Consider the following 12,611-nt stretch of genomic DNA (forward strand, 5'->3'; position numbering starts at 1 on the left):
CTCAAGGTTGTATTTTTAACTGATCTGTTGAAAAACTTATTGGAATTATGCTTTCCTAAATCTCCCAAACCCCAGCTTTATGGAGATAAAACACCTCTGTAACTACTGTGCATCCTGCCTGCCCTCAGTCTCCCAGGACGTTGTTCACCCTGATTCTCTCTTTTTGAGAAGCTGGAGATATCAGTATCATGCATGGTTCTGGTTATGTTTTTCACTCACATGTGAAGGTTTCTTTATGTCATTGTTGCTGGGCTTATTGATGTGATCTTGTTATACAGCTCAGAACAATTTATTTCCATCTGTTCTTTACAAATATGGTTTCTGTTAAGAGCTTTTTGGATTTTGGCTTTGATGGCACTGGGTTTTGTTTAAAGACTCACATTACCTATTATGTTGAACATCTTTGTGCAGCTGTTCCATTTAACCCAAGTCTGTTCTTCACTGGATGCAAACCAGCCACTATTCAACTTTGGCAGCTGTTTAAAAACAAAAACAACAACAAAAACCCCCCCAACCTTTAAGAATGTAATAAAGAAATGTCAAAATTCAGTTCCACAGTTCAGCAGGTAATAGTGCCAATTGGCCTGCAGTGGAAACCTGGCTTATCTTCGTAAAGCCTGTAGACCTTACTCATTTAGCAATGTTTAGTACTGCAACATCTAAAGGACTTATAGGAACGTTTGTGGGTAAGGATGTGGTCATAAGCAATCAAGAGCTAAAGTGAGCGACCTAGCAGCCTGCTTAACAGATCTCTGTTTATCACCTGGGCTGTGGTACCCAACTACCTGTGTGGTCCTACCCTGACTCACTTGCACTATTAAATATTTTGGCTTATTGAAATCCAGTAAGCTGCAGGCTCTTACATGAGCAAATCAGTTCGGAAAACCCAATTTAGGCTCTGAAGTCAATTAGGCATTGCAAAGTGAAACAGTGAGAGACTGAAACACCTAATCACCCGCTGGCTGGGCCAAAGAGACATTTAGGGATCCTCAAAGCAACTGGGATCAGAAATTTGATGTGATTCCATAGCACCTGCAAAATATTAAAAGGTTTAGAGGATTACAGTGGAAAATGGAGGCAATACAAGGGCTTGAGTTTTTTTGCAGTTGCCCTCTCAACTTTGGTAGTGACTTTTGGTAGTGATCTTTTTTGGTAGTGATGTTTCTTTTGGCAGTGTTTTCTGACACATTTTAAGCTGCAAAGAAAAGCATCACTTTTGCCAGTAGTGTCCACATCAAATCCACTAAGCAAATGATGAAGACCATTTTGAAATCATCAGAAACCTTTTGGCTGTGTTCATAGGTGCTCTGTTGAATAACTTGGTTCCCTCACCATCACTTTTCCCACCTCTCCTTTTGACATGTCACATTCAGTAGACAAAGACTCCTCCACCTCCAAGCACAACTGCAGAAGAGGAGACACAAAAAAGTCAGCCAAGCATTTGCTGTGCCAGCACAAGAGCATCATCTCTCACTGTGACAAGGGGTGTTCGCAGAATCACAGAATGATTGGGGTTGGAAGGGACCTCTGGAGATCATCCAGCCCAACCCACCTGCTAATGCAGGGTCACCAGAGCAGATCACACAAGAAGGTGTCCAGGTGGGTTTGAATGTCTCCAGAGAAGGAGACTCCACAGCCTCTCTGGGCAGCCTGAGCCAGGCTCTGGCACCTCACAGTAAAGAAGTTTCTCCTCACATTCAGATGGAACCTCCTGTGTTTCAGTCTGTGCCCGCTGCCCCTCATCCTGTCATTGTGGACACCACTGAAGAGAGTCTGGTCCATCCTCTTGACACCCACCCTGGAGATATTGATCAGTATTGATGTGATCCCCTCTTGGCTTTTCTTCTCCAGGCTGAACAGCCCCAGGTCTCTCAGTCTCTCCTCATAAGAAAGATGCTTCAGAACCCTCAGCATCTTTGTAGCTTTGTATCACTCAAAATGAACCTGGAGAGGATGTTCACCTCTGGAAGGGGCTGCTGTTGTCCCCTCTCCTGACCTCCTGTGTGACACAGACCACAAGGTCCTTGCACACAGGGAAGCAAAGAGCACCCGTGAGGCAGAGCTATTGCTGGAGGAAGCTACAGCCCCTCTGTCTCCACTAATATATCCACACCCAGCTGGAGCATCATCTTACAGAAAAATATCTAATTTAACTCTGAAGCCTCCACATGACGAAGAATACACCCTCCTTCTAGTGATCTGCTCTAGTGCTGATTACTCACCCTGTTGAGAACAAGCTTCTTCCAGCCTGAACATTGCTGCCTTCCCCATCAAGTCCTTATCTCCAAGTCTGCTAACTCCAGCAGTCCTTCTCTGCAGGCAGGCAGCAACCCAAGAACAGAAGGGCAACCAGTGACTCTGCAGCTGAGAGACACATAGTATTAGTGGCTACATCTCTTTTAGTAATCAAGATGTTTCAGGGAATGTTTTCTGGTCTGGAAGACCATTTGTACAGCACAGCCCACATTCATACACCCAAATATTCACCATAACACAAGCGGCTCAGAGAGGTTGTGGAGTCTCCTTCTCTGGAGACATTCAAACCCGCGTGGACACCTTCCTGTGTGTTGCTGGTATCAACAGTTGATTTTAATCATCTTGTTTGGTAGGAGAACACTGTGGCCCAGTGAACCATGCCAGCCTCTTTAGGTCTTGCATGCATCATTCCTGTGCAAATGGGAGCAAACAGGTTTTCTCACTGGTTTCCACAGAGAGCAGGCAGAAAACAGGCAATATGGCTCTAACGCAGAGTGCTGCCAGGTAGGACTCCTGGACTGATGTCTCCTCGGTGAACCACGCTTTATTTTCGGGTGGATCCACACCATTCATGCCTGGAGGTAAGATGGGGTTGAAAGGGGTGCTGCAGGGATAGAGCAGCTGCCCATCACAAGGGAGATATGGGAAAAGGACTGGGAAGGTGCCACCAAGAGGTTGGACCAGACTCTTTTCAGTGATGCCCAACGACAGGATGAGGGACAATGGGCACAGACTGAAGTTCCGTCTGAATATGAGGAGAAACTTCTTTCCTGTGAGGTGCCAGAGCCTGGCCCAGGCTGCCCAGAGAGGCTGTGGAGTCTCCTTCTCTGGAGACATTCAAATCCACCTGGACACCTTCCTGTGTGATCTGCTCTGGTGACCCTGCGTTAGCAGGTGGGTTGGACTGGATGATCTCCAGAGGTCCCTTTCAACCCCAACCACCCTGTGATTCTGTGAAAACACAGTGGCCTCAACCAGACTGCCTGGTGAGAGCAACCTAAGGGCTGTGCTCTCCCTCGAAACTGTTGGAGAGCATGGCCAAAACCATGCACAACCACACAACCTGGACTACTTCAGGACAGTAGATGGGTCCATGCCTTGGTCCTGGTTGGTTCCAGTACCCTTCAAAGGAAAGATTAGCTGTATAAGGATAAAAAACCCTATCCAGAGCTGTGATCAGGAATATTAAGCTTAAGGGAGGCTGTAAATACCTGTGGCTTAGTGTGTGGCTGAACCTCAACCTACTAGGAAGGGGCCAGGAGAAAGTTTTTCCTTCAGGCATCTCACCTCATAATACATCCTAAAGAGATTTTTTCAGCTTTTGCTGTAGTGCTGGGTCTGGCCAGTGTCTGCGGGAAGATACTGAGCTGCAGTTTTAGAGAGAACGGTGATTTTGGCGATGCTGCAAACCAAGGACGTCCATCATCTCCCAGAAGAAACAAACAAACCAAACAGACAACGGAGAAGTTGTCTGGTGTGTCTTTGTCTTTTGGGAACGGGGAAGATATCAGCTAAAAGTAACAATTTAGCTCACAGAACTGGGAAGATCTCTTTGTCTCTCTATTATTGCTGGAATGTACAGACCAGTAAATGTGGCTCTTGTCACTTGATACTTCATTTCAGTGCAAGCCTGAAGAGCTCAAATTCACAACAGACCGAGCTCTAAATACTTCCTCAGGACAGACTTGGCTGCCATTCCCAGAAACCTCTTCTTTCTCTTCTCTCATCATTATTGGACTTTCTCTCGCAGTGTAAACCCACGAGGTGGAGGGAAACGCTTGGCCAGAGAGTGGGAGACTCACAGGTTTTACAAGGCTCCTTGGCATCAATTCCACTTCCCAAATTATTGCTTCTCACCTTTTAAATAACACGAAAAGTCAGTTCAAAAATCCAGGCTATCCACATGGGAGATTCAAGACAATCTCTGAGCATCCAAAAATCAGGACATTTGTCTAAGTATTTAGATATGAGCACCAGTGCATACAATCACTTACGGAAAGGTAAGCTTGAATGTTATTCTAATTTTTAATCCAGTAAATACAACCATTACAATCTTTAAGTCCCTTTGGTGGCCTCTCAGTTGCCATAATTTCTCAAAATGGCCAAAGTATTCAAGAAATCTGAAATTATGTGAAAGAAGACATTTGAACAGCAACTGATTTCAAAGGCGCTGGTCATAAGCACAGTGCTGGAAAGTCTTCTGGGCAAATTAACCAGCTTAAACCTGAGGCATCCACGATCACCAGCCTCATTAGAAAATCTGGACGCGTTTGCCCGTGACAGATGCTCTCCTTGGCTTTCCTTGCACATCCCCACTGCTCCTGGGCGCATTTAGATTAACGCAAAGAAGGTGAATACATTTAAATGCAGGTGGCTCTCTGTGGTAGGCAGACAACCCCACAGGGCCATGCTGGAGGCTGCCAAGCAGGAATTTAACGTTGTCTCTGTTTGCACAGAAGGACCTCAGCGACTTGGAAAGCACAGAAGAAGGAAATGTTTTCTCCATGACATACTATGGGCTGCCTACAATCAGCATCCTTCCTTGGCAGCTGGGCTTGATAAATGTTGTCAGAAGCCTGGGAGTCCTTTTGGGTTCCCAGTGTCAAGAAGGAATCTGAAGCAGTCAAGCAGGGACAAACACTCCTACGCAGAACTGCTCTGGTCACGCTAGAGCGAGTCCTCATGCGACTGGGCTGGAAGATCGAATCCTTCAGAATAAATTAAATTGGAGCTGCTTATTGGGAATAATCAAGTTTACTAATCTAATCTTTAGTAAGTTATCCAGTCCTTCTATATGTATCACATGTAAAACCTAAAAGAATCCTAATATACCTGGCTTTTCAATAGAAAAAAGTAAATTACCCTATTTGTCTGCTAGAATATACTAAGTTGCCAGACAGTTCTGCATGCTCTTACATATGCTATTCTTTGACTCAATGTTTTTAGCCAAGTTTCTGAAAGAAAAAGAATTCTTAAAGCCGTGGGGTATTTATCAAGCCTTCCACTGGTACCTTTCAACCAACTGGCTAATTCCACACAAATACGGGGAAGCAGGACAGGTCCTGCAGAGCTACAAGAGACCTTTAAGTTTCCTTCACTACAAGAAAATATTGATGTGGACTCATCCTTTATCAGAAAATCCACACAGGTGAGCTCTCCTTGGAGACCCAAACTGATACGAAATGAAGCCTTTTTGGCTCTGCTAATCCCCAAAAAACTTTGATTCTTCTCCCCAACAGAGCGAGGTGATGCCGTGTCTTGTGCTTGTATTTCTCCGACAAACAGAAAAAAGGTCACATCACACATTTCCTCTGCAATCTTTCCCATAATACATATATTTTTAAAATCTCAGCTCCATCACTGGGTTTCCAGGTTGACATTTCCACTGTGTTGGGACATTTGGAACAAATTTAATTTTCAATATTACCGCATTCAAGCAACACAAAGTGGTAGCTTAGAGGTGCTGCAGGACACACAAGACTCTTTCCAGTATTCCCATCATTTACAAAGACCCACATAAGGGGGAGGTCTGAGCCTCCCTTTTGAACCAAAGCTTTAAAGCAGTTTGTTTTGGCCTCCTTTAGAGCTGCAGGCCAAGAGAACTACAGCCTTTTGTTCTGAAACCATAAATCTCACAAGCTATAAAGTGGCTTCCTAATCCTTTTATTTTACAGGGCACACATTTTCTCAGCGAGCCGTGCCCCTTCTCAGCTGTGATTTGAAGAAATCTGCACAAGGAAACCATTCCAGCCCTCGGAGCTGGATTTCTCCAGCTGGTGCATTTTCCTTACTTTCTGAGCTGTCTGCTTGCACAAATTAGGTGCTCCAGCCTGTCACAACCACCCTGTAGAAGGAAAATGAAAAAGATCATCATCAGCACCACAATAAAATTGAACTTGAAGCCAAATAAAACCTGTTGTGGAAATTCACTTGGCTAATGTTTCTCCTTTAAAAAAAAAAAAAAAGAGACAGAAATAAAGGGGTTTGTGCAAAAATAATACACACCTAAGCAAACAGATTTTAAGGTCTGTGGGCCATCCTTCCACTGGGCAGGATCAAAGCAACTCTGCTGGAGTGCATTATGGAAAAACTCACACATAAATTGGTATTCTGGTGGTTTAGGAGACAAAAAAAAAGACAGTAGAGAAAGGCTTTGCTGAAGTTTCCTGTGATCATTCCTACTGCAACAAAATACTGCACTTAAATATCTAACTGCTGGTGAGAAGGTGATGGGGAAAAAAACAGAAGGAATAGCACAAACTCTATGTGACACCCAGTCCTTTGGTCCTTCCATGTTGTCCTGCTTGGCTGAGCGAAACCACTTCCAGAAGACATGTCCTTCAGAGGCAGCTTAGCAGCTGGTACTCATGCTTTGCACAGGCCTGAACATGCCAGTCTCTGCCATATAAAAATCATAGAATCATTTTGGTTGGAAAAGACCCTTTAGATCATTGAGTCCAACCATTAACCAAACACTGTGGCTAACCTATGTTCCCGAGAGCCCCATCTATACATCTGTTCAACTCCTCCAGGGATGGTGACTCCACCATTACCCTGGGCAGCCTGTTCCAATGCCCCACAGCCCTTTGGGGAAGAAATTGTTTCCAAGATCCAACCTCAACCTCCCCTGGTGCAACTTGAGGCCGTTTCCTCTGCTCCTGGCGCTTGTTCCTGGGAAGCAGAGCCTGACCCCCACTGGCTCCAAGCTCCTTTCAGGCAGTTCAGAGATCAGAAGGTCTCCCCTCAGCTCCTGTTCTCCAGCTGAACCCCCCAGGTCCCTCAGCCGCTCCCATCACACTTGTGCTCCAGACCCCTCACCAGCTTTGTAGCTCTATACGTTGCATATGTTCATGAGGTGGCTGGAGATAGAGGTTTCATTCATTTGAGAGACCTGGGGGACATCCTAGAAGGAACACAGAGTCAAGGAGGATGAGAGACGTCTCTTCAACAGTGCAAGGAATCTGGTACCCAGTGGGTAAAACTCTCCTGCATCTTCACCACCATGCTGGGCATGGGTGGAGGACGTGAGGAAGGATGGGTAGATCATGTCCCATCTTTGATTGTTCAGGGAGAGGAAGCCAAGCTCTGCAAGTTCGTAGAATCATAGAGTATTTTGGGTTGGAAGGGACCTTCCAAGCTCATCTATTTCAACCCCTGCCATGAGCAGGGACGAGTTACCAGAGCTCTCTACGAAGCAGCTGAGGTCACACCAGCCATCCCCACCTCCATTCCCATTTCATACCCCAATCCTGTGTGATGACACTTAGAGAACTAAGGGAATCACCAGTAATTTTTCATCTGCAATGGGATACGGGCACAGTTTATTCCTAAAAGAAAATAAAACCAAAAGCAAGCCACAGCTGTCGAACACATCACTGCTTTCTTCGACCTCTAAGTACCACATGGGCTGTGTCTGGTGTACTTCAGAAGCTGCTGCTAAACAGGTGTTCTTGTCAAACACCTGTAGGGAAAATGCTCTTGAGCATTAAAACGTTGTATTTTAATGTTTTATTTTAATAATTCCCTACATCGCAATGTGAGTTTGCATGCTCAGGAACACTTAGCCAAATACTTGAGATGAATCGTGTATGAAGTAGCAGCAATGAAATAATATCACAAAATGAACATTCGGACATCATTGTCACCTTTTAGACACAAGTACAGTGAAGTGCTGAGAGCACAGAAAAAGCCACAATTTCCCACTCAGTTCTGCTGAGCTTCTACTGAATCATAAATTTGGGAAAACTTTCTGGAACAACTTTTCAAGATTTAACTGCAGCATCTGGAAAGTCAGCTCTGAAAGACACTGATTTCAAGGACTGTATTTACCTCATATCTCACTTGCCTGGAAAGCAAAACTAGTTTGCCCATTGCATTCCTAGTGAGAAGTTATTACTGCCGTCTTTCTTCCTAGTACGTGGTCTCACTTCTTGTTCTTTGCTTTTTTTAATGCAGGAAGGAAACACGAGAATGTCAGGTCTAAGGTGACTCTCTGTAATACAACACATATTTTTATTCCACATGGAAAAGGAATTTCAGGTTGTTCAAATAACAAAATTGTTCTTGCCCCCACCTTGCTGTAGTAACACTCGTTACATATCCACAAAAGTAAGCAAAAAACCCCAACCCTAGAAGAAATATTTGCTCACTGCTTAGCTGTGCACTCACTTTAATTAGATGAGCAATCTAACAAACTGAAAAATAACACAAAAGGAAGATTTAATTTGTCTTTATTATGAAAATGGGTTGGATTGTGGTGGTACAGACATATGATTTTATGCAGTATTCACCCAAGTTTTTGAACTGAAACTTTCTGTAAACTGGGAAAATTATCTGTGAATTGCTTTGTTTTCCTGCACGGTTCATTCAGGATGAATGAAACTGTGTTTTTAAGATGAAGTATTTTATTTTGATGATATCTAACCACACAAGTTTGTCTTAATTTATCTTCATTTTAATCTTGAGAGGATTAAAAATTTATAAAATTCTGTTTCACACCAGATTATGACTGCTTTTTTAAAAGAGATCTTCCAAAATTATTAATCAGGATTACTGTTGAATCAAAAATACCAATTATTTTATAGCTCTCCTCTCAAATTCTTTCCCAGCCCAGTAGAAGTGGTTACTCTGTAAAGTCTACGATATATTCAAATATCTCTAAAAGCTGCATACGTAACTCTTTATACCTTTAGCACACTGAAACATCTACTGCACAGCAGCTCTGGGACAACCCAGGAATGCAAGACACATTTTCAGCTGACTTACCACAACTCTTATGTGTAATAAGATATTACCAAATTGTCTGTAATGAAAATCCTAGTGGAGCTCTGCTCAGCTCAGGGAAAGTATCACAATACTTCAGGAAATACTGATTTGCTGGAAATGAAGAAATTGCTATATTAATTTTTTGTAATTAGATAAACATGGGAGGTAGGTTTCTGAGTCAGTTGTGGTTATTTAATATTTCGAATGGATGTTACCCACCTACGCTCCTCTCCTACACTCAACTCTGCTGTCTCCAGCCCGTTCCCACCTTCTTTTCTGTGCAGATGCTCGCTCTCAGGGTGTGAGTGTCAGTGTGAAAAGGAACACGTGAAGTGGAAATGTTCATAAATGGCAGATGTTTTAGCAGGGCCTGTTATGACAGGACAAGGGGTGATGGTTTTAAAATAAAGGAAGGAGATTCGGGCCACACATGAGGAAGAAATTGTTGCCCCTGAGGGTGGTGAGAGCCTGTCCCAGGTTGGCCAGAGAGGTGGTGGATGAACCATCCCTGGAGACATCCCAGGCCAGGCTGGACGGGGCTCTGAGCAACCTGAGCTGGTGAAGATGTCCCTGCTCATGGCAGGGGTGGCACTGGATGAGCTTTGAAGGTCTTTTCCAACCCCAAGTATTCTATGATTCTATGACAAAATGCTATCACTGCAAAAGGTGACAGAGCTGTTATGGGAGAAGATGCCTCAGTAACCAAAACCACATGGAAGTAGTTTCCAATATTCTTCCTCTGCTGACAAAGTGTGAATCCAAATTGATAGCGATGTCAGGAGGGACTGTGTTCTTAGCTCTTACAAATATAATGGAGCATGGGCAGAGCAGTGGCTGCGTAGACCGCAGACCTGACATCAGACATCAGAGCAGACCACGATCAAGATTTACCATTCATGCAGAGTAGCAGGGAGTGGGATATGACGATACAAATCAACATCTTAAAAGCAGAGTCTGTGCAGAGAGGATAAAGAAGTGCAAAGAGTAAAGCACATGGATCTATATGACCTGATCCGACAGCAAAGTATGGATCCATACAGTAAGGTTTCCAACCCGAATCCTCATCGGTACAACATCTTCTGCTAAACATGCTCAGCAGTGGACTCCCTGTGTGACCATCACATCTCAGAACATCCTCAATCTGTCAAAAAAGAAATGGTAGAAACACTACAATTGTTTTAATCATCTGTGATGGCTTGCTATGTATTTAATTTAAAGAACAGGTAATGACTGTGCCAACAACAAGATGGTCAACCCAAAAAAAGAATAAGTCGAATAAGTAGCTGTTCCAAGTGGATCCTGACTGTATCGCTTGCTAAAGTCAGCAGCTAAATCATCCATTGGGGGTTATGCTATTTAGCATCATAGATTACTGATTAATACACAATACTCTTAATGGTAAGGGCTGCTTCCTGCACTTACATATGAGGGGACATTTAGGGGACACTCCGGGGACACTCCAGCCTAAAGTCTAGAAACGTTTTTCATCAGTTTGAGCTGGTTTAAGGTCAGTTCTTCCCTGAGGACAGTAAGGGCAGTTCTCTTGGCTGAGCCCCCTGCATAGCCAAGGTTACAGAGGAAAAGCATAAATCTTCATTAATATTTAAAGAATACTGGTATTTGAAGAAAAGTGAAGAGGAACTCGTTGCTTTTCTACACTTGTGATCCATAAAAGCAACATTTTAGGATGAGAAACAGGAGGCTAGGTGAGAAAAATGGTGGGTTTGTTTGTCTAAATAGTAAACCTACGCTGATACATCTTGCAAATATGTCCTGGTCAGAGGAGGAAATAGCCTCAAAGCTTGGGTGTGATGACTAACATGGAACTGGAATTGAGAAGAGAATGCAACTTTGTAGACAGAAAAAGAGTGAAGGACTGTTGGGGTGAATTTGGGAAGGGGGAAGTAAATAGAGTAAGGTAGACAAAAATATAGCACGTGTAATGTCTAACAGAAGAAATTGAACACAGTGGGGTTTTTCTGTTCTCCAAACCACAATTAAAATGAGGGGATTTACCAAGAAAAGCAAATTTTAAAATTGTTTAGATTTTATTGTTACAAGTACACTGAAAGCCACCTGGGTCATGCAATATAATACCAAGGTAACTAAACAATACAGTCCCAGTGCTCTTCTCAGGTGCCAAATTTTGTTCCTAAGCAGAGATTTTCAAAATCTTGTGGGTTTTTGTGCCTTTAACTGCGTGTGCCCAGCTTGACACCACTTTAAAGCTCCTTCCCACCGAGAGGGGTAACGCTAAACACTTTCTAAAAACCACAGCCTTTCAATGCATTTCCAGTCGAGAAATATAAAATACGGGCATGCAAGAACACTGACTTTTGAAAAGCGTGACCTTAGAGCCCAGCAGGCGCAAACCTACAGAACACACAGAGCGGAAAAACAGCACTTTGTCCTGGGAAGACCTGTCTTCCTTGCAGGTCTTTCCATATTAGTGCTGGGAGAAGAGTGGTGAGACCTGAAGGACCATGTAGCAGCAAGGTGTGCAGTACCTTATGCATACCTTGGCGAAGCAAATAATGCAGGAAATAACTGCATCAGCATTTTCAGCATCTTTTTTTCCCTTTGAAGAGTTTCCCAGGAGCAATGGTGCACTCTGACACGGGCAACCCCATCCAGGCTCCGGCCATATCGTCCTGCCTGAAAGGTGCAAAGTCAAGATTAGCGTCAAGAATGTTCCGCTATCCCCGTTGTTAAAACGGGAAATAGTCTGGAAAATACAAGAATACCCGATGTCAAATTGTATGTATTACAAGTACTTTCCAAATCCAGCTTTTATAATAACGCAGAGGGGTGCCTCTATGTATGCCAAAACCCACACCGAGGCCCCAGGTTTCTCAATAAACACACTTTCTGCAATGGTGATACACTTACGGGATTAAAGTTTATAAGAACGGCTAAACGGAGAGATCTCTGCCCACCTGCCAAGCGGTAATTCCTTCAAGCTTTCTGCCGTCTCTGCAGACACTGAACAGCATTCCCAGCCTTATGCACGACATCGATTTGGAAGGTGTAGTTATGTCCAGCGAAACTGAAAATAAAGTCAATGCTCAGTTGCATACTTCCCCTTAATCTTTTCAGAGAGCGGGAGTGGAAACTATCTAATAATTAGCATGTGTATTTTGGTAATTTAACAGTTGTGTGCTTGGATCGTAGGGCACAGGGCTCGGGAGGAGCTGTGTATGGTGTGGACAAAGTCTCCCAGGAATAAGCCGTGTGCCTTTTGCTCTGGATGTGCTGCTGCTTAATCAAAGCTCTGCTCAAAGTTGACGTCTGCAAGGCAAACAAGTAACTTCATGTGGCTTTGCATACTTTAAATGTGTACACACAAAATGAACCAAAAATTGACTTAGATGTGCTTATTAATTAGGGAAAGAGAAGTCCTCCAGGGCACAAAGATTCTTTTCTCAGTGAGGTTCCTGGCACTCATACCTTCCCCTTACTTTTTTATTATTAAAAAAAGGAATGAAAGTCATATTTTTCTCATTTCAGTAAGTACCTTTATGATGTCCAAACAACTCCAACAATGATATCATCTGTTTCTTTCCTCCAGGGAAGAATTCAGGCCAGACTGT

The 12,611-nt window shown here is 43.6% G+C and overlaps 1 long non-coding RNA gene across 1 annotated transcript; it reads right to left on the reverse strand.

Annotated features, from left to right (window-relative positions):
• Nucleotides 1-9,660: 9,660 nt before the first annotated feature.
• Nucleotides 9,661-12,163, reverse strand: LOC139826961 (uncharacterized). The gene is made up of 3 exons (XR_011737129.1): nt 11,958-12,163; nt 11,529-11,676; nt 9,661-10,162 (listed from the first exon to the last, which is right to left on the reverse strand). It is a non-coding gene; the product is annotated as an uncharacterized lncRNA (long non-coding RNA).
• Between the last annotated feature and the right edge of the window lie 448 nt (nt 12,164-12,611).

The sequence above is a fragment of the Patagioenas fasciata genome, chromosome 1 (assembly GCF_037038585.1).
Source record: "Patagioenas fasciata isolate bPatFas1 chromosome 1, bPatFas1.hap1, whole genome shotgun sequence".
NCBI lineage: Eukaryota > Metazoa > Chordata > Aves > Columbiformes > Columbidae > Patagioenas > Patagioenas fasciata.